General features: G+C 40.1%; 1 pseudogene; it reads right to left on the bottom strand.

Moving 5' to 3' along the window:
• LOC102001480 overlaps positions 1–10,666 on the bottom strand; it is a 14,594-nt pseudogene extending 3,928 nt beyond the window's left edge.
• Positions 10,667–10,977: the final 311 nt, after the last annotated feature.

Raw genomic sequence — 10,977 nt, 5'->3', positions numbered from 1 at the left:
CAGAGAGTCCGGTTTCATCCCATGCTTTTTCAGTCACAGTCCAGCTGGCCCTGGTGAGCTCCCAGTAGATCAGATCCACTGTCTCAGTGGGTGGGTGCACCCCTCGTGGTCCCGACTTCTTTGCTCAGGTTCTCCTTTCTTCTGCTGGGCTGGAGAGATGGCTCAGCGGTTAAGAGCATTGCGTGCTCTTCCAAAGGACCCGAGTTCTATTCCCAGCAACCACATGGTGGCTCACAACCATCTGTAATGAGGTCTGGTGCCCTCTTCTAGCCTGCAGGCATATATGTAAATAGATTTCTTTTTATAACCCTGTAACTGTACCATCATGGTAATCATGAAATCATAAAAGGAGAGCATTATGGTATATCTTAGAATTGATAAATATCTTCGTACTTGGCCATACTGTAACAAGCTATGATACACACTAAAAATATGAAGCTTTGGAACTGGAAAAATGTCAGATGGATTTTGAAACTCTTGGTAGAACAAGTCTACACGTCTTTGTACAGACAGCAATTTAAAATGCATATTAAAGGTGATTTTCATGAAATCTCCACAAAATGAGGAACATGCTATTGGAAACTGTTCAAAATGGTACTTATTACAAAATGATAGTCAACTTAGCTGAACTCTGTTATATTGAATATAAAACAAAACTGGTAAGGAATGAATTCAGACATCTGCACTGACATGCACTTGAGGTCCTCCTGACAGGGTAAGTCCTCAGCTACAGCAACTAAGAGCACCTCCTCTGAATGTTTGCTATGTTCCTTTTTAAATGGTGGGCCTTGCCCACCTCCTGTCTCTTCCTAATTCCCTTCCTTCCTTCCTTCCTTCCTTCCTTCCTTCCTTCCTTCCTCCCTCCCTCCCTCCTTCCCCCTCTCTCTTTTTCTCTTTCTATCTCTCTCTCCTCTCTTTTACCTCTCCTATCCCCTGAGACTGGTCTCCCCTCTCCCCCCACTTTCCCATTCATTTTCGCCCAATAAAAACCCCTCCACCTGAGCTCTGTCACATGGTGTCTTTCTCTCATCCACTGCTTTTTGTAAAGTTACAACAATAAACTTTGGTATTAATTTGAGAAAATTCCTCTTTTAACATTATTATTACTGTTAATTAACTAGTCATTTTAAAAGGTGTCATTGTGACTTTTTTGCATGATTGTATTATGCTTTGACAAGAATCACCTCTCCTCCATTATCTGAGGGAATCACTAAGCAAAATGCTGAACATATAACCTTTATTTTTCGTATTACAAGTAACAAAATAGGAAAAAGATAAATTGAAAAAAATTGTTAAAAATGGTTACAAACAAATATTTAGAATATTCATATTGTATTTTAAAATCAAATTCTAGCAAGTATACTATTATACCCAGATTGTGGCATTCCCCCAAGAACTTCACTAAGGCAAATCCCTATGCAAAAGCAAAGAGCCTTTATTCATTCAAGTCTGAGCTGGGACCCTCTTGTGTGTCCAATGCGGCAGTGCAAATGGAGAGGTCCAGTCCTGGTGGGGTAGGATTTTTATCATAGCAGAGGTTGGGGGTGAGGGAGTTTTCAGGTTTCAAACCCTGACTGACTGTCATTTGTCTAGGGGTATTTTGGGGAAGGGAATAGGTGAGTTCTGGGTTCAAGGAATCTGGTGATTTCATTTAATCTTACAGAACATTTAGTATATTCAGAATGTCAGGTACTTGTCCTTAGATACTGCCCTGTCCCTGGATGATATCAGCTTATGGCTTTCCCTGGAATCTTGTGCTGCTTGCCAGGGAATGGAAACTCAGGCCTACTCCTTTGGGTGTTCTCAATCAAGCCTCTCATGGCAGCTGTGCAGCTTGGACCCCATATATGTGTCCAGGCTTCCCTTAACTCCATATACATCAAAGATGAGGTTGAACAAATTTCTAAATACACGATTACTAAAATGATGAGAAATATTCTGTAGTTTGTATCTTAGATATTCTTTAAAGGTTTATATTATAAAGGCGCAGTTCCCAGTATGACTCTGTGGGAAACATTAAGAGATTTAACATAGTGGATGGTTATCAGGTCATGTGGTATGTTATTCCTCATAGCTTGCTCAGCCTTTGTCTTAGTTAAAGTTTCTTTTGGGGGTTTTCAAGACATGGTTTCTCAGTAGCTATGGAGCCAATCCAGGAACTTGCTCTGTAGACCAGGCTGGCCTTGAACTCACAGAGATCTGCCTTACTCTGCCTCCCAAGTAAAGAGACAGCATGATCACAAGAACTCTTATAAAGATGAAGAAAATCATTTAATTAAGGTACTGGCTTAATTTCAGAGGTTTCGTCCATTCTCATCAGAGCAGGAAGCATGACGGTTGGGACTATGGTGTTGTGCAGGCAGATATGGTACTGTAGAGGAATTGAGGCTTCTACATTTTGCACAGGAAACAGGCCACTAATGTGCTCTTTCTCTGTTTGCTTTATGTGGGCACTAAGTGCTATGAACTTTCCTCTTAACACTGCTTTCATAATGTCCCATAGGTTTGGATATGTTGTGTCTTCATTTTCATTGAATTCAAGAATGACCAATTTCTTTCTTTATATCTTCCTTGACCCAGGTTTGGGTCAGTAGCTGACTGTTGAATTTCTATGAATTTGTAGGCTTTCTGGGAATAATATTGTTGTTAAATTCTAACTTTAATCCCTGGTGATTCAATATGACACAGGGGTTTGATAATTTTCTGAGAAATCATCACACTGAAAGGGGCTGTACCAGCTTGGATTCCCACCAGCAATGCAGAAGTGTTCCCTTTGCACCACAACCTCTCCAACTGTCATCACTGTTTTTAATCTTGGCCATTCTTACAGATATAAGATGAAATATCAGAGTTGTTTTGGTTTGCAACTTTCCTCAAGACCCAGTTGAAAGACCTTAATTTCTAGGGTTTCGGGGAAGGATCCACCAGACTCAATAAGCCAGGCCAATGGATGCAAACAGCAAGAGGATTTTTTGTTATTGTCAAAGGCACCTATGGGTGACTCAGTACTCTCATGCTACTGAGCCCCCCCCCGTGTATTTTTTCAGCAAGTATTTATAGGGTCTCTGGGTTACATAATGGGGAAGCATAGCAATAGCAACATCATTGGTCAATTCAAATTAACATATGGGGTGGGTCAACATCAGGACAAAAACAAGTCTAGATCAAGCCAGTTTCATCCAGTTTCTGCCCCCTCAGGTTTTGATAGATTACACAAAGGACCGGTGTTTTTCCTTTTTGGCAGTGCAACCAGTCTCAAGACTGCTTCTGCCGCCCACAGATATCCTGTTTTGCCCTGGCCCATTTGATCATAAAAACATCTTAATTTGGAGACTAGGGTTGGGGTCTTTCACCAGTAATACCACTTTTGGGTATATATCCAAAGGATGCTCAATCATGCCACAAGGACATGTGTTCAACTATGTTCATAGCAGTATTGTTTTTCATACCCAGAACCTAGAAACAACCAAATGCCACTCAATGAAAGTATGGATCAGGAAAATGTGGTACATTTACACAATGTAGTACTACATAGCAGAAAAAAAAAATAACGACATCTTGAACTTTGCAGAAAAATGGATGGATCTAGAAAACATCATTTTGAGTGAGGTAACCTGGACCCAGAAAGACAATTATCAGATGTACTCACTCATAAGTGGTTTTTCAATATAAAGCAAAGAAAACAAGCCTACAAACCACAATCCCAGAAAACTTGGATCACAATTAAGACACGAAGAGAGACATACATAGACCTAATCTACATGGGAAGTAGCAAAAGACAAGATATCCTGAGTAAATTGAGAGCATTATGACCTTGGCAAGTGTTGAAAGGGGGAGGCATGGAGGGGAACAGAGAAAAATGTAGAGCTCAATAAAAATCAATTAAAAAAACAAAAAAGACACAGGGGGTTAATCCAATTTTTTTTTTGTATCTGTGTAGGTTTGCTTTGTTACTGAGTATGTGAACAATTTTAGAGAAGCTTCCTTGAGGTGCTGAGAAGAAAGTATACTCATTTTTGTTGGATGGAATGTTCTATAGTTGTCTGTTAAGTCCATTTAATCCATTACATCTCCTAGTTATCTTTTTCCTCCATTAAGTTTCTATCTGATTGACTTGACCATTGGCAAAAGTGGAGTGTTGAAGTCTCCTACTATTAGTGTGTAGGATTTGAGGTATGATTTAAGTTTTAGTAACGTTTCATTCACATATGTTTGTGCTCTTATATTAGGGGTATAGATATTCAGGATTGAGTCAAACTTTTGCTATTTGCAGATGATATGATAGTGTATATAAGTGACCCCAAAAAACTCTACCAGAGAACTCCTACAGCTAATAATAACCTTCATTGATGTGGCAGGATAAAAAATCAACCAAAAAAAAAAATAAGTAGCCCTCCAATACACAAATGGTAAAGAAGCTGTGAGAAAAATCAGAGAAACATCACCTTTCACAAGAACTACAAAATAATGTAAAATATCTTGGGGTAACAATAACCAAGGAAGCAAAAGACCTATTTTACAAGAAATTTAAATCTTTGAAGAAAGAAATTGAAGAAGATACCAGAAAATGGAGCACTAGACTGAGTTCCCAATGTCCAGTTGAAGAGTAGACAGAATGAGAATACGTGCAAAGAGGTCAAGACCATGAAGGGTTTATATCCACTGAAACAGTTTTCCTGAGCTAATGGGAGATCACCAAATCTAGTTGGACTGGGAAGTAACAAGCATAGGACCAAACTAGCCCATCTGAATGTGGTTGACAGCTGTATATATGGGGTGACTTAGGAACCACTAGCAGTGCCACTGGGATTTATCTCTGCTGAATGAGTGGACTTTTGGGATACTATTCTCTTTGGATGTATATCTTACTTAGCCTAGAAGTAGGGAGGGCCTTAGACCTCCTTCAAAAGAAAGTGCCATACCCTCTTTTAGGTAGGCATGTTGTAGAAGGAATGGGAGGATGGGAGGGAGTGGAAATTTGTATTGTTTTTTTCCTGTTTTATTGATTTTTATTGAGCTCTACATTTTTCTCTGCTCCGATCCCTGCTACTCTCTTCCCCCCTTCAGCCCTCCCCAAGGTCCCTATGCTCCCAATTTAATCAGGAGATTTTTTTCTACTTCTCATGTAGATTAGATCTATGTAAGTCTCTCTTGGTGTCCTCATTTTTGCCTAAGTTCTCTGGGATTCTGGTTTGTAGACTGGCTTTTTTTGTTTTATGTTTAAAAACCTCCTATGAATGAACACATGTGATAATTGTCTTTCTGGGTCTGGGTTACCTCACTTAAAATGATGTTTTCTATCTCCATCCATTTTCCTGCAAAATCCAAGGTGTAATTATTTTTTCTGCTGTATAATACTCCATTGTGTAAATGTACCACATTTCCTTATCCATTATTTGGTCAAGGGGCATTTAGGTTGTTTCCAGGTTCTTGCTATGACAAACAAAGCTTCTATGAACATAGTTGAGCACAGGTCCCTGGGGCATGATTGAACATCCTTTGGCTATATACCCAAAAGTGGTACTACTGGGTCTTGAGGAAGGTTGTTCCCTAATTTTCTGAGAAATTGCCACACTGACATCCAAAGGGGCTGTACCAGCTTGCATTCCCACCACCAACAGACAAGTGTTCCCTTTTCCCTACAACCTCTCCTGCCTAAGTTGTCATCAGTGTTTTTGATCTTGGCCATTCTTACAGATATATGATGGAATCTCAGAGTTATTTTGACTTGCATTTCTCTGATGACTAAGGATCTTGAACATTTCCTTAAGAATCTTTCAGCCATTTTAGATTTCTTTGTTGAGAGTTCTCTGTTTAAGTCTGTACTCCATTTTTTATTGTATTATGTGTTCTTTTTTTTATTGAGAAAAAAATTTCCACCTCCTCCCAGCCTCACACTCCTCCCGCCCTCCCCCCACTTCTCTCCCCCTCCCTCTCAAGTCTGAAGAGCAGTCAGGGTTCCCTGCTCTGCGGAAAGTCCAAAGTCCTCCCCCCTCCATCCTGGTCTAGAAAGGTGAACATCCAAACTGGCTAGGCCCCCACAAAGCCAGAACAAGAAGTAGGATCAAAACCCAGTGCCATTGTCCTTGGCTTCTCAGCAACCCTCATTGTCCGCCATATTCAGAGAGTCCGGGTTTATCCCCTGCTTTTTCAGTGACCAATTTTTTGTTCTATCAAAGTGCCCATTATGAGATGCTACCCAATCCAAAGCTCTCTGGACTGGGAATACTAGAAGAATGTTTCAAGTGGTTGGCAGAAATTTTGTGTTCCAGGCAGACAAGAGGGACATATGGGAAGACCAGCAAAACTACCTGCAGACCTTTTTCTCTCTCCCCCCACTAACTCACACCTAATCCCGAGTTTCATTCCCAGCTCTACATCAGAACATGCATGACTAGCTTCCCTGTGCCCTGCCCCATCTACTGTGTTTCCTACACATCTTACCCTTCCAACCTCACTCCCTACACTTGATTCTTTGGTTTACAGCCCATCTCCAACATGCACTGCTGATAACCCAAGGACAACTCCTCCCAGGCCAACAAGTACAATGAAGGAAGACACACACCTCTACTCCGCTTCTGGGATCTGATCCTACCAGGCTCATCCCAGGCTCTGTAGCTAGACACATGCTGTGGTTCCCTCTCCTCTTTGGCCTAATTCCATGGATCTTAAAGACCTCCCTCTCCAAGTCTCCCTCCCCAAACTCATCCCGATATCCCAGCTTCCCATACCAACAGGCATTGCATGTCAACACACCCTTTGAACAGTCCAGGAAATCAGGCAACACTCAGCCATCCCATCATACTGTCTGGAAATCCAAGAGGGAACAGCCACTAAGAAACAAAATACCCACCCAGTGAAGACAAGATTAGATAGCCACATCTAGAATTACAGCCTTTCCAATCCCAGTTGCCTAGATGCCTATATGAAAGCACAATCAATAACAGCCAGGGCAACGAGACTCCACTAGAGCACAGCTTTCCCAGCATAGCAGGCCCTGAATATCCCAACACAGCTGAAGAACAAGGAAAAGATCTGAAAACAGCAGGTATAATGATTATAGAGATCCTAATAAAGGAAAAGAAAGAAATTCTTTAAAGAAATCTGGGAAAACACAAAAAAACAGTGTAAGAAAATGAATAAAACTGTTCAAGACCTGAAATTAGAGACAGAATAGATAAAGAAAACTAAAACTTGGGGAATTTTAGAAATGGATGATTCAGGAACCATATAATAATCAAAGCAATAAATATACAGAAGAAATAGAGAATACTAAAAGCTGGAAGGGAAAGTGACCAAGTAACATATAAGGGCAGACCTGTTAGAATTTTACCTTATCTTAATAGAGGCTCTACAAGCTGGAAAGGCCTTGGCAGGTTGCTGCACACTCTAAGAAACCATAGATACCAGCCCAAAATACTGTGCCCAGAGAAAATTTCAATCACCATCGAAAGACAATGCAATATTTCACTATAAAATGAAATTTAAACAATATCTACCTACAAATCCAGCCCTACAGAAAGAGATAGAAGAAAGCCCCCAATATGAGAAGGCTAACTGCTGGTTAGCCCAAGAATACACCGGAAGTAAATAATCTCTCTCCAGAAAAATCAAAAGAAGGAACACACACATACTCACACATATTGCACCATGAACACTAACAAAATCACAGAAATCAAGCATTGTTAGTCATTGGTATCTCTCAATATCAATGGTTTCAATTCCCCCCAAAAAGAAACAGACTAACACAAAAGATGCAAAAAACATATCCACATTTCCTGTGCATTCAAGAAAAGACAGCATCTCCAGGTAAATGGTTGGAAAAAGTTATTCCCTGAAAATGGACACATGAAGCAAACTGGTGTAGTCACTTGAATAGCTACCAAAATGGACCTCAAGTGAAAACCGACCAGAAGACATAGTGAACGATGCTCCACATAGGGGTCATTGCAGCTCTTATCATCTACTGCAAACCAAACACAGCGGCACACAGTTTTCTAAAAGAAACAGTACTACAGCTTAAATCACATATTGATCCTTACACACTGGTAGTGGGAAATGTTAATACCCCATTCCTACTAAACAGAGAAGCCATTCAGACAAAAAAAAACCACCCCCCCAAAAAAAAACAGAAATGCTTGAGGCAATAGACATCTTAAACCAAAATGGACTTAACAGATATTTACAGACCATTTCACCAAAACGCAAGAATATATCTTCATCTCAGGACCTCATGGAACTTTCTCCAAAACTGACCACATCCTCCATCAGAAAGCAAGTCTGAACAGATACAAGAAAAGTTAAACAACTCCCCACATCCTATCAGACCACCACAGGTTAAATCTGAATATTAGGAACAACACAAAGCCTGCAGACTCATGGAAACAGAACAACAGCACTAATGAATGAAAGTGCATTGTCTATGAAATTCACGAGGAAATTAAACACATTCTGACTCAATAAAATGAATACACAGCATCCTCAAACTTATGAGACACAATGAAGGTGGTGGTAAGAGGAAATTTCATAGCACTAGGCGCCTACAAGAAAAAAAACAGGGGAGGGGAGGGTGGCAGTCCATATACTAGCCACTTAACAGCACAACAGAAAGCTCTAGAACAAAAGAAGTAAGCACATCCAAGAGGAGCAGATGGCACTAAATAATCAAACTGAGGGTAGCAACCAACAAAATAGAAACAGAGTGAAAATAAATAAAAGTGTTGATTCATTAAAAATTCAACAAGATAGACAAATTTTTATGCCAACAAACTAAAAAGCAGAGATAGAAGATCCACATTAACAAAATATGAAATGAAAAGGAGGATAAAACAGCAGACACTTAGGAAATGCAGAGAATCATAAGTACATATTTCAAAAACCTGTATGCCACCAACTTGGAAAACATAAAAGAAATGGATATTTTTCTCAAAAGGTACCACTAACCAAAGGTAAAGAAATCAAAATCAGATAAATAATGTTAGTAGACCTGTAATCCCTGGGGATTTAGCAACAATCATTAACAATCTCCCAGTAAAATCAAAGTTTTGGTTAAATGGTTTTAGCACAGAAGTTCATTATATGAGGTCATTGTTGCCCTGCTATCCAAACCACACAAATACAAAAATATGAAACAGAATTTCAGATCAATTTCTTTTATGAACATAGAAGCAAAAATAATTAACAATATACTTGCAGACAGAGTCCAGAACACATCAAAAAGCCCATCTACCATGATCAAGTAGGCTTCATCCTAGAATGGCTGGGGTGGTTCAATATAGAAAAATCAATAAACATAATCCACCATGTAAAGAGACAGAATGACAAAAACCATATGACCATCTTAATAAATGAACAAAAATACATTGGAACTATTGAGGATGTAAGGGACATCCCTTGACATAGTAAAGTCAGCTTGCAGCAAGTGAGTAGCCACCATCTGCGTAAAGGGAGAGAAACTCAAAGCAATTCCACTAAAATCAAGAACAAGACAAGGCTATCCACAGTCTCCATTCCTATTCAATAGAGTACTTGATGTCTAAACTAGAGCAATAATAAGTCAAACGCAGGAGATCAAATAGGAAAGAAAGAAGTCAAAGAATTGGATTTTTCAGATGACAGGATTGTTTACATAAGTGATCCTAGAAATTCCACCAGGGAACTCATAAAGCTGACAATCTATCGATGCTCTGGGGTGAGCCTTCAGCAGGCCAGGGCTTGAAAGAAATCCATGGAGTTGGCACGTATGATGACTTTTTTCTCTGAGGATGTTAAGAGAAAGATGCTCACAATTCTCTTGATGGTTTCCCCCTTTCATCTGTGTTATTTATTTGACGTCTTTATTCTCTTCTATTATCTCTAGCCTGAAATGTCTCGTCTGTTTCTCTTGATGTTTTCTTTCCAGCTCTCTTAATGTCTTCCTCCTAAATCTCTCAGTCTTGATGTTTTCCTTCCCACTCTATCTTCTTTCTTTATATTTTTCTCCTAATTCTACCTTTAGACTTCCATATTCTCTCACACTTGATGTTTTCCTTCTTCTGTCTTTAATCTTCCCCTTATAGCTTATATACCACAGCAAATCTCTCAAGCAGTATAACAATTAAAATGTGGTTACACTCCATTTTTCAAGTGAACAATTACAATGAATACAAGAAAATAAGAGCATATTTTCCATATCCCTTACATGATTAAACATTTTATGTATGACAGGTGAAAACAAAATTTCCCAACAAGTACATTCATACCCAAACAAAGAGTTACAGATTAACAGAATGTAGTAAGCAAGGCATTCTTTTACTGGCAGGCTGCAATTGGTGGTAAAAATAAAGGATCAATCACTTTTTTTATCCCAAAATATAATCTAATGAAATTTTAAAAGAATCACAAATCAAAGCTATTATATAAGAAAAAGAATCAGTCAGAACTATTTTAAATCTGTAGGATGCATACCCACACATCAATAATTTCTTTTTAAAATTTATTTTTCTATTTTAAAAAGAATCTTGGGAACGGAACCTGGTCGCGGAGGCGAACGGAACGGAACCCGGTCGTGGAGGCGAACGGAACCCGGTCGCGGAGGCCAACGGAAGACACCCCCCCCGCAGCCGGTGGGGACCGGCTGGGACCTGAGCGGCAGCAGAGGACGCAGGCCACAGGTGGCGGGAACCATCGTGACAGCAGACACAGGCTGCAGGGACCGTGCACAACACTGAGAGCAGATTGCCCCACTACAATTAAACCAAAGAGGTAGGCCTTTGGTTGGGGAGGTCCCTGGCAAAGGAGGAGCCAGGCCCTATTCCTGAAGACCCTTCTGAGGGGCGAGAGGGACCTTGCCCCCCCCAGCAGGAACCAGGAAACAGAGCGAGGGCATTTTGTAAGAGGAGCACCTGGCCAGCAGGGAAACCTGAACCAGTTCTAAAAAACCCATTAGATAGCATTGATAGGAGGAGATGGGCAGGCGCCAAGGCAAGAATTCACCCA

Source organism: Microtus ochrogaster, chromosome X (genome assembly GCF_000317375.1).
Source record: "Microtus ochrogaster isolate Prairie Vole_2 chromosome X, MicOch1.0, whole genome shotgun sequence".
Taxonomy (NCBI): domain Eukaryota; kingdom Metazoa; phylum Chordata; class Mammalia; order Rodentia; family Cricetidae; genus Microtus; species Microtus ochrogaster.
The sequence above is the reverse complement of the archived record's forward strand: the minus strand, read 5'-3'. Positions and strand labels throughout refer to the sequence as shown.